The following is a 21,384-nucleotide window of genomic DNA, read 5'->3' on the forward strand; positions in this document are numbered from 1 at the left end:
ATGATTTGCTGAGCACGTTACTCAGGATCTACCATATATAGAAAACTAGATATTCACTTCAGCTCCTAATTGCACCCTCTGTTGTCCTGAGTAAGTATGAGATGCTGGTGAATCCTGGAGCTAACACTTTGTGTTTTCTGTTCCTTGGGACTTTGTTGTCTGCTAGACCATTTATTCAAAGGGGGAGGAGGATGTTCTCAAAGCCAATAATAAGGCTCATGGCATTGCACGGTATATTTGATGGCATGGAACTCTTTCGGATGACCAAGATTGCCCATCAAATGAGAAGGCACCAAAAGCACTCATTTATTTTAAAAATATACACAAAGCAGCCCTTTCTCATATGCATCGTTCTAGGTTCTGGGAAATAAGAAATCGTTCAAAAAAGATTACTGCCTTCTAAAAGGCATTGTTCTAAATTCTGAGAAATAAGAAATCATTAGAAAAAGATTCCTGCCTTCTACAAGTACATAGTCTAATGGTGAGATAGGCAGGTAAGCTATTACAATACAGTGAGATATGCACACGAGTAAAGCTGTTTTCCTTAGTGTGCTCAGAGTAAAGGGTATAACTAACTCCATCTGTGGGCTTCAGAAAGGACTTCTCAGAGGAGGATATTTGAACTAGCTCTTGAAGGATGACAGAGTTTGCTTCACAGAGAGAAAGGAGAGGACAACAGCAGGTAGTAAAGCAGCAACCCATAAAGGCACTGAGTCTAGGCCTGGTCTCCTTTGGAAATGATGAGAAATAAAAGAGAATTTTGTTGTGACATCAGTAAGGAAAAAGATAAAGGAGGGGAGAGTAGAGATGAGGCTGATGGGCAATTTGGAGGCAGATAGAGGAGAGTCTTAGATGCTGTGTTAAGAGTTCTGGACTTCATTCTACATGCAAACAGGGAGATCAGGACTTATGACAGGTGTGTGTGTCCTTTTATGTGCATGTTCGTGGAGATGATATAATCAGGTATGACTTTTAGATAATCCCTGGTGGCAAGGGAAGGGTGGAGAATGTGAATTAGAGAAGCCTGAGAGAATATGGCTGCTTGGGAACAGTGAACAATCTGGCAGCTGCATTGCTGATGGGTTATGTGGAGGTAAGTTTTGGAAAAGTGTTTAGGGCCAATCAATCAGTAGAGGACCATACATTCATACTAAAGGGTTTGTATCAATAAATAGAGCTAAAGAATCCTACACTTAGATTTTTTCCTATGGTTTACATGACAGTTATTAATGACTCTCCTTCTAGAAGCCTTGCCATCATAGTGAGCATCAAGAAAGGAATAATCTAAGGTGAAGACATGCTTTTTCTACAGGAGGCCAAGTTCCACATTCTGTGCATGCTTTTGGCTAAAGTCAGGTCATGCCTCCAGAAGTGCATGCTTGATTCTCTCAGACCCTATGGCTGTGACCAATCGCTTTCTTCTTAGAGCCTCCATTAGCCACCCAGGGAAAGGTAAGTGGCTTCATGTTTGGCCCCATCACTGCTGGGGACAAGCTCAACTGCATTCTCAAGGAGTAGATTAAATACAACTGAATTTGTGAATGCAACAAAGGACAAGAGAACCCGACTGGACCAGAGTAAAATCAGGACCTTTGGAGGCAAGAACTCATACATTTATAAATGAATACACATACTTTTTCTCTCCTCTTCCCACTGGCAGCATATCTGAATGCCCTGACACAGCAGTAGTGGGTCTTAATGCTTATGTTTGTCCACCCCTCTCGGCAGTGATTGATTTCATTTTTGGCTTGTTTTCACGACTCGAATGTGGGATCTTCAGAGGCCCTAATTCCTTGCAAGTTCCATTTGAGGGTGGAAGAGCTAGAACAAGCTATAACCGGTAGACAGCTCAGTGACTCAGGAGCTTAAGCATTTAACTAATTAGTAAGAAAAAATATGGTGAAGATTTGTAGTTAATAAGAAGGAAAGAAGAATCACTGGGACTAGAATTATGCAAGCTTTTGTTTCTTTTAGGGACTATATCAGAATTATGGGAGAAGAAAGTCTACCTTTTACCTTTGAGGAATTTTCAAAGCATATATTTTTTTTTTTTTGCTTTGTCTGTGACTGACAATGGGAACAATTTCAACACCTCAGAAAAATGCCTAATCATTTCCTCTTGTGAAATCTGGGTGCTTCTGAATGAAGCCATGTTAGGAATGTGGACTTCCATCCATGAAAGTCAATGGTCAGTCTCATTTTTGGCCAAAGGCTGTTACTAAGTTGTAGTACCAGTGAGCAAAATGGCAAGCATCCTGTGACCGACATGTGTCTTTGCAAGGCAGGGAAATCGTATAATTAAGAGCATTGCTTTTCATCAGATGGGCTTAGATCCTAACACTGACTCCTTCTGGTTACAGGATAGTCCTCTCAGAACTTCAGTTTTCATATCTCTAAGATGAGGCTAATTATACCTACTTCCTAGTGGGGGTACCAAGGATAAAGTAACAACACATGAACGTTCTGTAGCCTTGATTTTCTTACCTAGAAAATTAGGCTAGAAATACCTCTATCCTTGGGATATTTGAAACAAAAGGACAAACATATGATGAGTCTGAGTGATCAATACATTGTGGCTTTTGTGATTACTATTCTGAAACATGGGTGTGGCCTAAATACTTTTCTGTCCTCTCCACCTAGCAAAATGACAACCAGACTTACAGATATGCCAACAAGCTAGTGTTTAATAAGGGTGCTTGATGGTAAATGATGCTTTTTTTCTGACATCTGCATTTTCTTTTAACTTGATGCTTTTAAATGCATCATTGGATAAGTGTTGACTGTTCCCATTCACAAGAAGAGGCCTGGAATCTAAGCATGAAGGACCTGTCCTGATGTTGAGAAGTGTGGATAAATTTATCTGTAAAGTTAGCTTCTTTTCTTGCTTGTCTTAAGGTTCCTTTTTTTTTTTTTTTTTTTTGAGATGGAGTCTTGCTCTGTTTCCCAGGCTAGAGTGCAGTGGTGCAGTGGCACAATCTCAGCTCACTGCAACCTCTGCTTCCCAGGTTCAAGCAATTCTGCTGCCTCAGCCTCCCAAGTGGCTATACATGGGACTATAGGTGTGTGCCACCATGCCTGGCTAATTTTTTTTTTTTTTTTGTATTTTTAGGACAGATGCATTTTTGCCATATTGTCCAGGCTAGTCTTGAACTCTTGGCCTCATGATCCACTTGCCTTAGCTTCCCAAAGTGATGGGATTACAGGTGTGTGCCACTGCATCCGCCTTAGGGTGGCTTTTTCTTTTTCTTCCCTTCCTCCCTCTATCCCTTTGTTCCTTTTACTCTACCATGCCTACTCCAAAAATAAACAATAGACTAGATCTACTCCCAAACCAGATGCAGGAGGAAGAAACCATCATTTATTAAATGGCATCTGTACACCAGGCTTTATATCAGGCACACCCTCCACCATACCTAGAGGTATGTATTTTCCCAGAAAAGATAAACAAGTTGCCTAAAGTCACACATCACATTACTAGCAAGCAAATGTGAGATTCAGACAAAACACTGCCCACTCCTGAAATCCATATGCCTATTTCTTCACGTTTCCCTATGAAACTGGTCAAGGTGAGGAGTGGGGTGTGTGCATGTGTGTGTGTGTTTGCACTTGGAAAATTCCAAGTATCACTTCTCTATAGACACTAGACTTGTTCTTTAGCTATGGCCTCGTCCCTTATCCCAAACTCTATCTTGACCCTCAGTTCCTACATTTGCAAAAGTAAAAAAAACTTTAAGGTCCACCAGCTTTTACTAACCTCCCCCTTGCTCTGATAGCAGTGTAATAATTTTTGTATCCTTCCCAGTGGGGTTTCAGTCTTTTCATCTGCTAAGACCATCTGCTAATTCATTAAACATGGTGCCTGACAGCATGGCTGGTACCCTGCAAATGTCTACGTGATGAATAAATGAATGAATGAATGAATGAATGAGAAAATGACCAATACTGGCTGCCCCAGGCCAACTATACCTTGGCTTCGGCTTGTCATTCTAGATTTGTGATACTGGCTTCTAGCAGAAGCTCAGAGTCCCTTTTTTGTTCTTTTGTTTCTTTAATTTACTCCCCCTGGCCCTCCACCAAGATGGGGAGAACGGCTTGTCTGAGCATTCAGGTTTGAGGGTGCTAACTGGATAGCAGCCAATTAGAATTAGATCCACAAGGATTTAATGAGACTTTTTGTTGTAGATTTGGATATTGCTTTCAAATTGTACAGGCTCAAAATCCAAGGGAAATATAATAGTTTTATGGCTCTGCCCTGCTTTAATTTGAGGCAAGTTGGCAATACCCTGTCTAGGAAAAAGGAATCTTCCATGTAGTCCTGTCTCTTACTGAGTTCTACTTGGGCTTTTAGCAAACAATTCAGACAATATATATTATTTTTATTTGTCCTCAATGATTTAATGGTAAGATGTCATTATGGACAAGAGCAGGATTCAGATACTTAGGTGTTCTTGGCCAAATATTACATCACTCTGCACTGGCATCCCAAGCTCACCAACACCTTTAGCAGGACCTTCTTGTATCAATAGCAATTCTCAATGTTCTACCTGATTGCTTGGAATCCATGAGGTAGCCATGTTCTTCATATCTAGCTCCCCATCTTATTTTTGTTGAGATGGTGTTAAGACTATTTGTGAGGCTTCTGGGGAAGAGGAGTAAGGTACTCATCCCATTGACTGGATAATTTGGGTCTCAAATTGAGTAATCATTACATATTTTGACCACTTCCTAGGAGAACTTCCTGGAATTTGCGCCATGTCCACTGCACTTTTTTTGCGCAGATATCTAGGTTGGAGAAACATACTACTAGAGAAATCTATTTGTTTTCTTAGTACTCATGATGTGGTTCCTGAGAATTGCTGATGGACCAAATTAATCTTGGCCAGGTACCTGGCTGGAATCCAAAAATTCCCCAAGGCTTCTTGAGGTTTAGGATCATCATTCTTAATAAACACACTAAGGGAGAAACCATGGTGAGTTTACACCAAATACTGTGGATCTGGCCCAGGGTACATGAAGAAGTCCTTCACTGACGTCATTTACATGACAGATTCTCTATAATCATTTAATTTGTTATAGGTCTAGGATTTTTAGTCCCACTTCCCTAAATGATTGAACATGTATGATTCCCATTTCAATCATATTACCTGAATGAGCAAAAATAGCTCTAGGCTGATTAATCCATTCTAGTTGCCAAGGACAAGGAAAAAAAAAAATCAGCAGGACGCTTAAACTATTTTAGGGCAACTTCAAGCCATAGTCATTGAAGTTCTGGCAGACTGTGAGATATTTTACGTTCTGATAAGGGATAAAAATTCTTGCCTCAAATGGCTCCCATCACACTAAGATCTTGCAACAATAACACTACTGATTTAGACATTAATCTTAAGTATCCAGGGAGCCCTAAAACATTGTATTCCACTAGCAAGGACCATGGTAATTGCCACGTAAATCCCCTCCATAATGTGGCCCTTATTATGACCAGCTAGCCAAGGCTTGCTTTTAAATCATACCAATTGAACAGAGCCTTGTAGAAACCCTATCACCTACACATACCTCTGCTTCTTTTCATTAACCTGTTATCCTCTTTACAAATGGGATTCTTCACCCACTCCCTTCTTCTAGATTAGCAATGCCCTGTTAAGTAAACGAACATGAAATTCAAAGGGAAACAGAAGCAATAATCATTACCAGCTGCCGTGTTAAGCATTGCAAAAACGCTCACGATTCACAGAGAAAAATCCATGCTGTTCTTTGAAGGCATTCAAGCCTTAATAGCTAGCTGGATGAATGTTTAACTTCTAGGCCAGGTACTACTCTGTTCCAACAATAAGTCCTGTACATTGGGAAAGGTGCTGAGACATGAACTTTGGTCTTCTCTGCAATCCATCTGGAACATTCAGTGACAACATCAACTTTGAAGTTGCACTGACCTGGCCGGCCCTGCCACTCACCAGGTTGGGTAAGTTATTCACTCTTTATTCATTCATTCAATTCATGGAGATTTTGTGTCATACACTTGCTAGAGACAACCTATATATACATTAAAAAATCAGTAAAATAATGGAAACTGAAAGAGTAATTTAACCAGAATCGGAAGGTCAAGGAGAGCCTCCTGGAGGAAACAATATCTAAGATAAAACATGGAAAATTAGGAATATCAGGCCAGATTTTCTCTTCTGTGAAATGGGCCTGATGCTCTCTTGAAAAGCAGTTGTGACATTAACTCAGATGATTTTCTTAAAATGGACAATGGCTTTGGACTTAAATTTGGCATTTGACAAATATTAAAGTTTTTGTCTGGTTCTAAAATTTATGTTTGTGCCCCAGAACCTAAAGTACAATAAATAAATTAAAAAAAAAGAAAATTGTTTTTTATTTTATACAACTAGAAAAGATTATAAAATATAAAGAAGGAAAAAAAGTAAAAAAAAACACTCATATCTCATATCCTAAAGATCTTTACTTTCTGTTAATACTTTAACTCACATATTTTCAAACACCATGTTTCTTTCTTAAATTTTGGGGTTACCCTTTTCATGTAGTTTGGACCCTTATTTTTTAAAGTTAATTGTGCATGTTAAGTTTCCTCCCATATCATCAGTAATTGTAAATATTGTTTTCAGTGGCTATGTGTTACATCATATGGATTTATTATAATTTAAACATTCACCTATTTCTAGTAATTAAGGCTGTTTTCAATTTGTAGCCATTAAAAATCCAATTTTTGACTATTATAAATCATGCTTAAATGAACATCTTTGTGCCTATTTTTTGATTATTTCCTTAGACTAGCTTCCCAAAATTGGAATGACTGGGTCATAGGCTATGAATATTTTTGAGGCTCTGCAGTCATATTGCCAAGTTCTCTTCCAAAGGGGTTATAACAATTTACTTTCTGACGAAGAGTGAATGAGTGGGCCTGTCTCTCCATATGCTGCCAGCTAGATTGAAGTTACTATTATGGTTATTCTTATTACCATGTGCCATTCAGTCCTCAGGGATGTATCAGGTTTTAAAAATTCAACTTAGAATCTTTTTTTTTTTCTTCTGAATTTAAAAGCAGGACTGGTACATTATAGCTACTTGGAAAATAGAGAATAAAGCAAAACAAAAGCATGAATAATCTCATTGATCAAAAATAACCACTCAATATTTTGATATGTTTATGACATAGAGATGTATTCTTTTTATGTTTAATGTTATATGTTTTAAAATTTACATGTCTGCATGTCATTAACATTCTTTTTTAAATGCCATTATAAACAATTGCCTACATAACCATTGTTCTAATAGATCAATTTCCGTTTTCTCTCCCTAGCTACAGGGATGTTATGAATTAAACATCTGTATCAAACTGTTTAGACTAGGATTTCTCAACCTTGGCACATTTTGGGTTGGGTAATTGCTTGTATTGAGGGTGCTGTTCTGTGTGTTGTTGGATATTTAGAAACATATCAGACTTCTAATCATTAGATGCCTATAGCACCCTCCCACCTACCCCCAAAATTGTGACAATCAAACATATTTGCAGACATTATCAAATGTCCCCTGGGAGACAAACTCACCCCAGGTAGACAGCCAGTGTCCTAGACCTACCACCTTTTGCTGCTCCGAGTTGTCTGTCAGCTTGAACTTCAACAACCCTGGCAATGGCACACTGCAACCAGCTGACACAGCGCATGCAAACTTTGGACAGCTCCATTTAAAGAGCTCCCCCTTACACGGATCTAAATCTTTTCCGAACTTCTTAGCCACTATCACTACTGTCACTTGCATGAACTACTTAGTCATATATTGCATTAAATATATGTACATATATATATATATACAGAAATATTTTGTCTTTTACACCTATCTTTTAAACACTAAAAGACTGCTAACACCTGCAAGTTAATGAGCCTCTTTATTTTTCCCCCATTAACCAGATATGCCTTAAAGTCCCCTCTCAGCTTGGTTGTTATCTACTGAATATGTGTGTCTCTTTTTGTCCACTACCCTCCCTTTTGTATGGTATGAAGAACTGAATTATTTATTAAAGTACGAACTAAGTAGAGCAGAACAGAGCAAAGTCAGGTTTTTCTGCTTCTATCTCACTCTACAGACTATGAACCTTATGAAATTGCCTTTATTCAACATTTTTTATCTACCAAAATGAAAACTTTATGTTCTTAAAATCTAATATATGTCAAACACCAAATTTAGTTTTTTGAAGACTGTATCACATCAAGAAGTCATATTCATTTCGTATTTTTATTTTCAACACGACTGTAAGACTTTGACAAACATCTCCCCAATTTTGGCTTGTCTGATTAATCTAAGGAGAGTCATGGGACACATTATTAATGACCTTGTACTCCATGGAAACTAGATAGAAATATAGAGTGAATAAGTAGGAGAGAACCCACAAAACCAGTTGTTTTCACATCTTCTTTTCATAGGTAGTGAAGTGAGGGGTAAAGTACTTGCCCAAGTTTCACAGCTAGTTACTTCTAGTAAGACTCTATCAGAAGCCTGATTTTCAGACTGCTGATGTGTCCAAGGACATCAAGAGGAACAATGGGCTGGCTTAAGAAAAGAAAATGTGTACACACATGTGTATATCCTGTTAGTGCAGAGGGAGAGCTAGACAGAGCAAGGAAATTCAGATTGGAAAACAGTGGCATCTGCAAAGACAGAGAATGAATGAAAACTTCAGACAATTAGCTAACACAGTTATAATGACAGTAGCTAAAATCAATGAAATATATTTGACTGAGTGAATCTGAATGGCAAAAGGAATGGGTCAATTGCATACTGCTACATCCAAGTGTTTGGGTTTTCCCTTTCAATGCTGCCACTTTAAATTGATCCCATTAATTGACTGCGGTGGGGGGTGGGGCGTTGGAAAGACACTAGTTGTTGCTACTCCAGATCTCTAAGTAAATTAATCCCAGTCACATGAGCCTCATTTATTTTCCTTCTCTTCTACTTCTCCTTTTATGTTTCTCAAGCCGGTCAAAGCTCTATCCCACTAGAAACAGAGAATCATTTCTAAAATACTGAATAAATTGAACCCAAAAGTCACCATCAGCAGCAAATTTAGAAATTAATACTAATAATTTTTTTAAATTCTTCCTATTTTGGTTATTTTTAGTTTCCCAAGCCCCTATTGAACTTGATAAATGGACAGTATAAATAAACAGTGTGTATATTGCTCAAGACACTTGTGATTACCTAGGCACACTTATCTCTACCTCCCTGCAGCCTTTTCCCTGTCAACTCATAAACTTCATATTTGCTTTGTGACTCAGCATACCTGCGACAATAACTATATGGCTCTTTATAGATATCAACAGGATGTTTGATTTAGGTTAGCCATGAATAAATACTGATACCACTAATCCTAAAAATCACTAGTATGATAAAAATAAATATCTGACCTTGCAGTGAGTGAGTAATTAGACATGAATTACCTTTGTCTTTTTGATAATGATGCAAAGCAGAATGGCAGAGTGAGGGGACATCCTGTATTTATGTGCCGCCACCACAATGGGTAATTAAGTGCAGTTGAATAGTTTAAGGTCAAGCTGTGGTCCCTGCCCTTGATTTGCTGCTTTTGATAGTACAGCTGAAACTGAAAGGGTAAACAGCAATGCCCTCCAATGGTGAGGAGTTTTAGAGTCAGTGAGAAAAACTGGCCTCAAACCTCGGCTCTAACTAGCCCAGCTGGTTGTCTTGAATGAAAATGAGATGAATTGTGAACATGGAATAAACGGTAAGAGATACACATAGTAGAAATTAATATTATTGCTTTTCTATAGTGACATTTCTGATTCCATTTAAAATAAATGGTTCCTAGCTGTTTAAAGGGTTGGGCACCTTTTTAAAAATGTGACAGAGACTATGGTGCTTTCCAGAGGAAAAAGCACAGACACCCACACACCCCACATATACACACATCCACACACACACACACATCCCAACATGAACATACCCACATATGAGATTCCAGAATCTTGTTAGAACTTGGGCAAACCTATCTACAGCAGGGCTCCATGAAACCGAGATTAAAAAAACTCTTCATGAAAGATGTGTTGGAGGTAAAAATGCCCTTTGTACTATCTAACACTGTACCTAGAGGAAAAAGCTTCAGATTCATTTTCTCTCATCAAATGTTTCAGTATTTTCAAGTCCTTTCCCAATTAAAAACGGAGGCTGAGGAAAAGCAAACAACTTGCTCAAGTTCAGGATCAGCTTCACAGCTGTCTGCTCTGTGGGGCTGCACAGGTCCTGCATTTACTTAGAATGACTTGTGTTTGGTTCAATTTTCTGCAGTCATCAACTCAAAATTTTGAACGGTGGGTGCTACACTTTCATTTTGCACTGCGTTTTACAAATCATGGAGTCATGAAGGTCATCCTGCCTATGGCCACGCAGCTTATGAATTTCAAAACAGAACTTCAGTCTCTCCCACAGCATGCACTTGCCTCTTTCCCTTTTCCATTTTTCCAGATCACCCTCATTCTCACTTCATATGATGTAAATTCAGTATAAATTGTATATATTTATTGCTTGAATGTCTTCTGTCAGCAGAATGCCAACTTCATGAGGACAAGATTTGATTTCTGCTGCATCCCACACCTGGTACAGTGTCTAGCACATGATCAGCCCTCTATAAATATGTGTTGAATACATGAATGAATTCAATCCAGGCATACGTAACACTGGTTCATCAACACTCATAACCACTGTCCTATAGTTCCTTATCATGACCTAATACTGCACAGTAACATAATTCAGAATTCTCTGGGGGTCAACCAATAGACATGACTCTTCTAAAATAAGAATCTGTGGTTTTGATTGGAGAAAAATTAGGAGACACTTTTATTAAAGAAGAATTTTGATATTTGCTGTCACACTAGATTATTGGAATAATAATGGGAAGGAAATAAATCTACAACTTCTTGAATGCCTACTCTCTACTAGGAGTAAAAAACATACCCCTAGTAAAACATACTAGCGATATTAGGGGTATGTTTTAGTACTAGGTAGCTAGTACTACTACTAGTGTTTAATTAAATTTATTTAATTAAATAAATTGTTCTTCAGCACTCTAGATAGATATGCTTTCATATCTCTATCTTATACAAAAGAAAACTGAGACTCAGAGGAGCTCACTCCTCACCCAAGCTTCCTCAGCCAACAAGTGGTGAATATGTGAACCAGCCATCAGCAGTGATGATGATGATTAATTATAGCTAAAAGACATCAATCTTAATAACCTGCAGAACTCATATTTTCATGAAAATAAAAGAATATTTCTCATTTATAGTGCTATTCAGGTTTATAAACCAGTTTTCCCACCATCTGATGGCTGCTTTTTTGCAGGATTTTGTTTTCTTTGGCGATATTGTAGGGAAAAGAGTCAAGAGGTAAACTAAAGCCGGTCACTCATTTCCTCACGTACTCACTGGCTTAGCACAGGTTCTGTGCTAGCCACTTGTGGGGGATACCGGAGTGAATCAGACACTATCTTGTCCTCAAGGATGTCCTCTGCTTCCTGTTGGCAACACAGCATTTAGTCATTCCATAAACACCCTCTTAGCATCTACCCTGTGCCTGGCAGAGGGCTTACTGATGAATGGAACACCGCCCTTGTCCTCAGGGGGCTCCCAGTCTGGCAGTGGGGAGTCCCTGGCTTCCAAGTAATAGAAAGGTCAATCTGCAGAAGCTACTTGTAAGTTGCATGAGAATGGCATAGTATGTCTTACTCCAGCTGTATTTCCAGTGCCCAGCACAGGTGTTGGCATATACTAGATGCCCAAAAACTACTGATATGCCCCAGTGGGGTGGACATTTGGAAGAGAGGTAGTATCAGAGCAGTGATTTTGAGCCTTTATGGATAAAAACTATAGAAGAGGAATGAGTATTTGAGGGGAAAAGGATCTTCATGAACAAAAGACTAGACAGGCTAAAATGTGTGTTAGAACAGTGCAGTTCAGTTGGTTATGGGTTACCCATGCAGTGGAGGGTGTGGGGTACAGAGGAGGAAGTAGTGTAAGGTTGGGTAGGGCAGGTTGTAAAGGTTTTGTGTGCTTGGCTAGTGAAAAATAAAAGGTAGGAGAAGCTAATTATCTAGAGCCAAGACTGCAAATGGAAGACCTTAGAGACCTGATCTAATCAATAGACCTATCTTTTTTTTTTTTCCTGGAACATAGTTGAAAGTGTTTGTATTTGACTCTCTTTGCCACACACCTCGCTACTCCCTATTGCTTATAGGACCTCTTCAAATATTTTTGTGAACTGCCTGCCTTAGTGACAGCAATTGACAAAGAATGACCAAATGAAGACTTTTACATAGGCAAAGCTCACTAAAACTCATTTTGAGAAAATACAACCATGTCACTAAAGGGTTTGTGCTGGGTGTGGTGGCTCACACCTGTAATCCCAGCACTTTGGGAGGCTGAAGAGGGAGGATTGCTTGAGTCCAGGAGTTCCAGACAAGCCTGGGCAACATGGTGAGACTCCATCTCTACAAAAAATATAAAAAAATAGCAGGGCTTGGTGGTGTAGGCCTTTAGTCCCAGATACTTGGGAGGCTGAGGCAGGAGGATTGCTTGAGCCTGAGAGATCAAGGTTGCAGTGAGCCATGATGACACCACCGCATTCCGGCCTGGGCAACAGAGTGAGACCCTGTCTTGAAAAAGAGTTTGGGGTTGAAGTGAGAGAAGCAAAAGCAAACAAAGGGTTAATTTGAAATTGAAATTTGGGACCTATTGTAGGGAGAGAAACAGGAAGTCAGGGGATTTGTATTCCATCCAGATGTGAGGTGGACAGGAAGAGGGAAGCAACGCTCAGAAAGATAATAGGTTCCATTCTCTGCCCTCTGTCTGGGGCCAGGGTTGGGGTTGGTGGCTGGAGTGGGGTGGGTCATCTGGCCTTCTGAGTAAAGGATGAGGAAGCTTAGTGACCTGAGCATCATGTTTGCTCAGTTCCTCACTTGCCTGAGACATCCTCATGCTTATCAAATGAGCAATGCTTTACAAAGTCTAATATTCAGTGTTGGTCTGGTTAGAGATAAATGAGCAATTTCATCCACAGCTCTGGGAGCAAATTGGTGAAGCATTTGAGGCTTCTAAGAGTACTTTCTAAGAGTATTTTTTAAAAATTCAACTTCCAAAGATATACCCTATAAAAATCACTTGAAATGAAGACAAAAATCTAAGCTATACCCATGTTTATCACAATATGCAAAATAGTAAGAAAACTGGAAAACATCTAAATGTCAATGGTCATGCAAATATTGCTTCATTCATAAAATGAGATAATAAACAACCATTTCGAGCAAAATACTATGTAGATTATTCAATAATCCAAAAATTTTTTATGATATAACATGAAGTAAAAAGAACATATACACAGTTGCATATCTGATGTGATACACATAGGAAAAATATTCTCAATTCCATATGCCAGGTGGTGGCAAACTATGGCCAACAGGGCAAATCCATCCTGCCACCTGTTTTTGTAAACACCTTGGAACATGGCCACACTCATTCTTCATGTATTGTTTAGGGTTGCTTTTGCATTACAGCAGCAGAACTGAACACGTGCAACAGATACCCTAGGTCCTCAAAGTGCAAAATATCTGCCATCTAGCTCTTTAGAGAAAAAGTGTGCTGTCCTGTGCTATGTGCCAAAATATTAATGGTAATTTTCATAATTGCAGAATGATATTTTTGAAAAGCATTGTCATATTTATCTTTTATTTTCTTAATGGGTATGTATTATTTTTATCCTGCATAAGCAAAGGCTATTTAAAAATATCTGGCTACAAATGAAAACAAAACTGCCCAGTATGATCTTGCTCAGTTTCGAGTTCAGGTGTGCAAAGCGGGGCCGTTGTGCTTACGTTTCTCTGAGATTCAGGAAGTCCCAAAGCTAAGCCCCAGGGGTCATGATCTGCTACACGTTTATAGTAAGTTCTTCAAAAGTGGGTGTGGAAAGAGGGAGCCCTATGTTTTCCATAGCTATAGGCTTGGCTACAATGCAGATTTTATGTCCATGCTGATCAGCTGGGGAGACATGTGTGATAATAGAAAGAGAATTATCCTCTACTGCCAGAGACCTCAGCCTGGTCCCTGGAGCTGATCTTTGGACCAGAAGAAGATGGCTGAACACCTCTGGGCCTTAGTTACCAGGTTCCCAAATTTACATCAGAACCCATCACCTGCTACTAGGCAGAAGCTGACTCAGATATCCTCTTGACCTTTCCTCCAGCTCCTAACTCTGGAATTCCATGATGCATCAATATCATCTAATCAGATTTCAGTGAGGATCTTGCTCACTTGCCATTCAGAATTAATGAAATGCAGGGATGCAGCCAATATGATCAAAAGAGAGCCCCTCTCTCCCTTAGGAAACTCACACAGAGCACATCATGCTAGCTGGTGATCGGTGAGAACTATATTCCCATGTGAGACAGCACCTACCATTTCCTCTCTCTCCCCCAACCCTTATTTCCTCCAGTGGCTTTGTTTTTTTGTGTGGTAAATGGCCTGTGATGTACACCATTCTATGTGCTGTTAGAAGAAATTTGGTATCTGTGGGAAAGAAACAGCCCTATTTGCTATGCTTCAGTCACCAAGAAAAAGTACTAAAATAGCTAAACAGTCCGTTCACAAGAAAAAATATTCAAATGGATATTTTTCTTTTAGATCATAGTTCTGGTTTCTGTTTTCAGTGGGGATTTCATAGGGGAAAATATTTCACCCTGAGAGCTGGACATTTTGAGACATAAAAGGCAAGGACGCCCACATATCTCTTCATTGTCATAATTTCCCAGTTAGGTTCAGAAAGGATTCCTTGCATGCAAAGATGATTTTTTAAGTGTCATGTGCAGGTTATTCCTTTCTAAGTACAGGATGTGGTGAATAAGAAAGCTGATTCTAAATAACCTTCTTAGAGAGAAGGAAAAAGAATGCTGTCTGAAATAACTCTTCTGTTTGACTGCTTAAATTTTCCTTTTCTTAGATAAATATGTTCTGATAGGTGATTTTGTTGTCCACAGCTCTGTATGTCTAAGAGTTTTCTACTAAAATCCCCTGAAAACTGGGAGAAGACCATATTTTTAATTCTATTTCACAATATTCCAGTCAAATGAAGGTGGTTGAGAAAGGTCATCCATCTTCCCTCCCCACCTTCTCACTGCCCTGAGACTTACATGTTGTCCGCAGCTCCATCTGGAGCATTGCAGCTACTGTCAACCTTGACGCTCTTTCTGAAAAAACACTGGATGGGTATCAGAACTATTTGCTTAAGGACATTCCCACCCGAGCCGCACAGGAAAACTTGCCTTATGATTTTGGATGCACAGATTTGATTTGACTAAACGTGGTAACTAGAGAATTACTCAATTTATTCCCATTTTCAACTCTAAATCATCACATTGTCTCAAATCCAAAGCACACAACAGACCAGCCTGGCCAACATCGTGAAATCCTGCCTCTACTAACAATACAAAAATTAGTCGGTGTGGTGACAGGCACCTGTAATCCAAGTTACTTAGGAGGCTGATGCAGGTGAATCCCTTGAACCTGGGAGGTGGAGGTTACAGTGAGCAGCGATCACACCACTGCACTCCAGGCTGGGCCACAAACAAACAAAAAACAAAGCGCACACAGAGACTGGGGTCCTCTTTGGCAACTGAGAAGATGGCTATGCAAGTCCCAACTGGCAAGTGCTAACTTTTCATCCTTACTTCTGCCAGTGTCTCTTCACCCCTTCCCAATCACACTGGGAGGCAGGAGGATGCCAACAATAGCACTGGCATCACACTGTCAGGGTGTAATAGGAACTGTTACAATTCTGAGATTCTGTATAAGCACTGTTAGAATGCCTTCTGCCTAGAATGCCTTCTTCTCTCTTCTTTCACTACATGCTCCAGTCAAATACAGATGGTTGAGAAGTGCTACCACCGAAGTGCTTTGAGATTTTGGAGTCAGACTACTTGAAATTGAATCCTGGCCCTCCCATCAGAGACTGGACTTATTTTAGGCAAGTTATGGAACCAATTTTACTCTCAGTTCCTTACCATAAAATGGGTCTAATGAGAGTATCTACCACACAGAATTTTGAAGAAAACTAAATGAGATAAAGACCTTTAAGGCAGGGGTCCCTAATCCTGGGGACACAGACAGGTAGCAATTTGTGCCCTGTTAGAAACTGGGCCACACAGCAGGAGATGAGCAGTGGGTGAGTGAGTGAAACTTCATCTGTATTTACAGCTGCTTCCCATCACTCACGTTACTGCCTGAGCTCTGTCTCCTGTCAGATCAGTGGTGATATTAGATTTTCATAGGAGCATAAACCCTATTTTGAACTGTGCATGCAAGAGACCTAGGTTGTGGGCTCCTTATGAGAATCTAATGCCTGATGATGTGTCACTGTCTCCCATCATCCCTAGATGGGGCCATCTAGTTGCAGAAAAACAGGCTCAAGGCTCCCACTGATTCTACATTATGATGGGTTATATAATTATTTCATTATATATTACAATGTAATAATAATAGAAATAAAGTGCATGGTAAAGTACTGTGCTTAAATCATCCACAAACCATCCCAGTCCATGGAAAAATTGTCTTCCACAAAACTGGTCCCTGGTACCAAAAAGTTTTGGGACCACTGCTTTAAAGCCTTTGCATAGTGATTAGAATTCAGGGAAAAAAATGACGCAGCTAGTTGTTGCAATCACTATATTGGTGAGTTTCAAAAGGAAAAGAATTCTGTTCCATTTATGCTTGAGCCTTGAGTTGCTAACCAAGCCTGACACAAAATTATTGTTGAAGGGATGTGTGATCCCTAATTGAAATGAGGCCACTTAAGAGAATTATGGATCAACCCTAAGCAAGGAGAAAGCCACATCTTAATGATTACAAGTATTGCAGGCAAGGTGTGGATGGCCGTTTGAATTCAAGCAGATTAGGACCTGGGATGAGAAAGGAGGTGTGTATGTGACTTGATTTTTGAACTTCAGCTCATCATCTGGAAGAAGGCTGAGTATTCTGTGCACTCACATGGTAGCTAACGCCTACACCCCATCCACCCACAATTCTTTCTGTAGGAAATCTCCCTAGAACACTTTGTGATATTGGATATTACTTTCATATTCTGCTGTGTATCTTAATTCAACCAAATTGTAATAATCTGATATTGATTTCTTTTAATATGAATATAATTATATTCATACTTAGTCTTGGCATGCTTGCTCAGTGTCTCTCTCTCTCTCTCTTTCCTTCCCACTATCCTCTCTCTTTCCTTCCCACTATCCTCTCTCTTTCCCAAGAGGCTTGGAGAGCAGGCATCACCATGCCTATTTAACAGCTGGGGGTCCCTTGACTACCAGGTCCTGGGGTAGGAATCTGATGTGTTTTCCCCACTGTGCTAGGCAGATTACATCAGTGCCAAATTCACAGGAGGGGCGCCCCCTGTTGGTCAATTGAGGAATTGGTGTTTGAGGTAGATCTCAAGATGGGAAGTGTGAGGAGGGGGGCAGAAAGAAGCTCTTGCTCCACAAGCCCCAAGGACCTCAGTCCTCCCTGCTGTCTCCAGCCTCCAGCTCTTACCCAGACTATCTGTGTCCTTCTCTCCACCACAGTCCCTTGGAATCTGCACAAAATATAAAATAAAGGAATTCCTCCCTACTTCTCTTTCCACATTATGACCAAATGGTTTTATACTATCATTGAACGGTGTACAAAACATGCCACCTTTTAATCTATTCATTTATTTAACAAATACTTTGGAGTGTTTACCATGTGTCAAGTGCAGTTCTAATAGACATAAGCTGTGAGGTTATGCTTATCTGATTCTCACAGCAACTGCCTTCGAGATATGAATTGGTATATTCATTTGACAGATGAGGAAATTGAATTCATTTAGTGAGAAAGGCGGAGCTGGAATTCAGGGTTACTTGCTTCTCCTGCACTAAGCACGGGGCCACACTAGAAGAAAACGCATGAGGAAGACAAAAGTGAGCAGGTAGGGGAGAAGATATTAAGTATAGGTCTATCAGTTCTTCTTAAAACTATTTATAAAAGAGGGGGATGGGTAGTGGATGAGAAAGACAAATGGATTTATGCCCTTCACTCCAGGTTTTCCCCCATCCCCTCCTGTTTTAAACGCCTGCTCATTTTTTGGCTACCTTTCAAGCTCTAGGAAACACTCTGGAATTCCAGGCTGGGAGGGGTTTCCGTTGCAGATCTGGCTATTGTAACTTTACAAGAAACTGCTCAATACTTCCTCTCACCAGTGACAAACCACAGTTTTCTGAATGAACTTCATATTCATTAAATAGTTAACCCTTCACCTTTCTGACTCACATTTTTCATGTTATTAGTCATCTTTCGGAGTAAAGTAAAATCTAGAACAGCATTTATGCACACGCTCCCCCACCCACATACATACATAATACAAACAGACCACACATGTCCACATCCTTATGCACAAACACTAAGAAACACATGCATACACAAACATACATGTACACAAAATTTAAAAGATAGCTATCTACATTCACTATACATGTAAATACCCTTACACACACCTGCCTGCTCCCCTACCTGCTCACTTTTGTCTTCCTCATGCGTTTTCTTCTAGTGTGGCCCAGTGCTTAGTGCAGGAGAAGACTCTGTCTTCTGTTTCTTTAGTCCATTTGCCTATCCGTGTAATATGCACTGTGTTAATCATTGTAGTTGTGTAGTACGTCTCAAAATCTGACAGTGTAATTCTTCCTGTTTCTTTCTTCTGTAAATTTTCTTTAGCTCTTTTAGGTCCTTTGCATTTGGATATAAACTTCAGAATCAGGTTGTCTATTCCAACAACAACAACAAAATGAAACTTTCAGAAAGTTTAATTGAAATTGTATTGAATCCACAGACAATTTTGGAGTAAATCGCATCTTGGCAATACTGAGTCCAACCATTACCAGGTAAGTCTCTCCATTTACTTAAATATTAAGTTTTTTTTAACAATGGCTTCTGGCCAGGCACGTGGCTCACGCCTGTAATCCCAGTACTTTGGGAGGACAAGGCGGGCGGATCACCAGGTCAGGAGTTCAAGACCAGCCTGATCAACATGGTAAAACCCCGTCTCTACTGAAAAAAAATACAAAAAAAAAAAAATAGCCAGGTGTGGTGGCACTTTCCTGTAGTCCCACCTACGCAGGAGGCTGAGGCAGGAGAATCGCTTGAACCTGGGAGGCAGAGGGTGCAGTGAGCCAAGATCATGTCACTGCACTCCAGCCTGGGAGATAGGGTGAGGCTCCATCTAAAAAAAAAAAAAAAAAAAAAAAGGCTTCCAATTTCCAGTATGGAGGTCTTGGAAACTATAATTTACATGAACTTCTAATTCTATATTTTTTGGTGTTATTATAAACATTGTTGTTTTAAAAGTTGTCTTCAAATTTTTGTTGTCAGTGCATAGAAATACAGTTATGAATAACCTCTGTGTATTAACTGTATCCAGTGATCTTGCTAGATTCACTGATAAGTCTGATAATTTGTAGATTCTCTGGAATTTTCTTTGTACAAAATCATATCCTTTCTGAATAAGATAGTTTTACTTCTTCATTTTTAATATCTGTGCCTTTTATTTTGCTTGCCTAATTCACTAGCTAGGACTTCTCTAAAGTTGGCTAAAAGTAGTGATGGGGAGGAATAATAAGACAGGTATAGTTTGAAGGTGAGAAAAATATGGTATGAAATATAGAAACTGAAGGGACCAAATCCAATATCTCAAGTCCTATATATGGCTCTAGGAGAAAGAACGCTGTCTCTTGAGCAGTTTTGGTGAGGCAGATTCTGTGGTTGTATTAACAAACCTCTGTTACCCAGAACTGAGTTAATGATTCTTATGGGTTTTCTTTTTTTTCTCTAGTGACCTACTTGACTCCATGATCCAGCCTGTGAAGGAGTAACTGTTGACAGACTATCTCAGAATCACTTTTCCTACAACCCTCTTCTGTCCAAGCAATTTCCACGAATACCCTCCTTTTTGTTGTTGTTGTTCACTCATTAGACAGCTGTTTATTAATGGCTGCTATGTGCTAGGCACTTTAGTAGGCACTGGGAAATAAATTGACAAAATAGATGCAACTCTATCTTTGCTGAGCTTATTATCTTCTGATTTTCAGTGGAAACTCATAGAAAACCTTCATTTGTGGATTTGAAAAAAAAGCTATCTAATTTTTGATATCATTGGAAGTCTGGAGTTATTTATATCACTGGAGGTCTGGAGTTATTTGATGTTAGGATTAGTGCACAAAATGTTATTAAAGACACACGATTTCTATCTGCCCTCTCTACCATCCTCAGGCTGTTGGCTTTGAATATCTTAAGACCACTATGGCTACTATATTTATAAACGTTGTAACTTCCTACCAAAATATTCCAAAAAATGAGAAAGTGAAATGGCAGCTTTTTCTTTTTATATTTGCCTGTTTTCTCTAAATGTAAAATCATTTCTAGAGGTTCTCTTGAAGACCTTCTCTATGTTTCAATTGCAGGAATTTTACCACATGGTCACCCTTAGCTATGTGAAGGGCAGAAAACATGAGTGTCTGGCACAGAGATGTGGATTTACCATGGTCGACTTAGAATAGCCACAGTGAGTCCGCTAGAGCTATTTATATTGTCACCCCAAACCAAACTGGGGTGCTATTAGCAATGGGAAAAAAAAGGAAGGCCAGGCGCAGTGGCTTAAGCATGTAATCCCAGCACTTTGGGAGGCCGAGGTGGGTGGGTCACTTGAGGTCAGAAGTTTGCAACTAGTCTGGCCAACATGGTGAAACCCGGTCGCTACAAAAATGCAAAAATTAGCTGTGCATGATGGCAGTGTCTGTGATCCCAGTTACTTGGGAGTCTGAAGCAGGAGAATTTTTGAACCTGAGAGGTAGAGGTTGCAGCGACCTGAGATTGTGCCATTGCACTCCAGCCTGAGTGACAGGGTGAGATTCTTCTCAAAAAGTTAAAAAAAAAAGAAAAGAAAAATAAATAAAAAAGGAAATGGCCAATAGATAAGCAGTGAGCTCCATAACTGTAGAAATCACTCTTGTTTTGTTCAACGCTCTATGCCCAGGTCCGAGCCTAATGCCTGGGACACAAAAAGTACTTTAAAAATTATTGAATTAATGGTTGGTAATTGGTAAATATATATTTAATACATAAATGATAAATGAATGACTAATAAATGAATTAAAAAGTATAACCTTTTACTCATTGTTCATGATTCAAACTGGGGGATATTCAAAGGTTTAAGAAGCCCTTTGGGATTTAAACAAGAGCTTGCATCAATTGCTAAAAAAAATATTATCCTAGAATAACGCAAATACATCAAAACTGCTTTTTT

At 39.5% G+C, this 21,384-nt stretch overlaps 1 long non-coding RNA gene across 1 annotated transcript; it reads left to right on the forward strand.

Annotated features, from left to right (window-relative positions):
* Window positions 1-5,837: 5,837 nt before the first annotated feature.
* LOC103788629 (uncharacterized) lies at window positions 5,838-21,026 on the forward strand. Its single transcript, XR_614601.4, has 3 exons — window positions 5,838-5,959; window positions 18,801-18,967; window positions 19,915-21,026. It is a non-coding gene; the product is annotated as an uncharacterized LOC103788629 (long non-coding RNA).
* Window positions 21,027-21,384: the final 358 nt, after the last annotated feature.

This window comes from Callithrix jacchus, chromosome 16 (assembly GCF_049354715.1).
Source record: "Callithrix jacchus isolate 240 chromosome 16, calJac240_pri, whole genome shotgun sequence".
NCBI classification, from domain to species: Eukaryota; Metazoa; Chordata; class Mammalia; order Primates; family Cebidae; genus Callithrix; species Callithrix jacchus.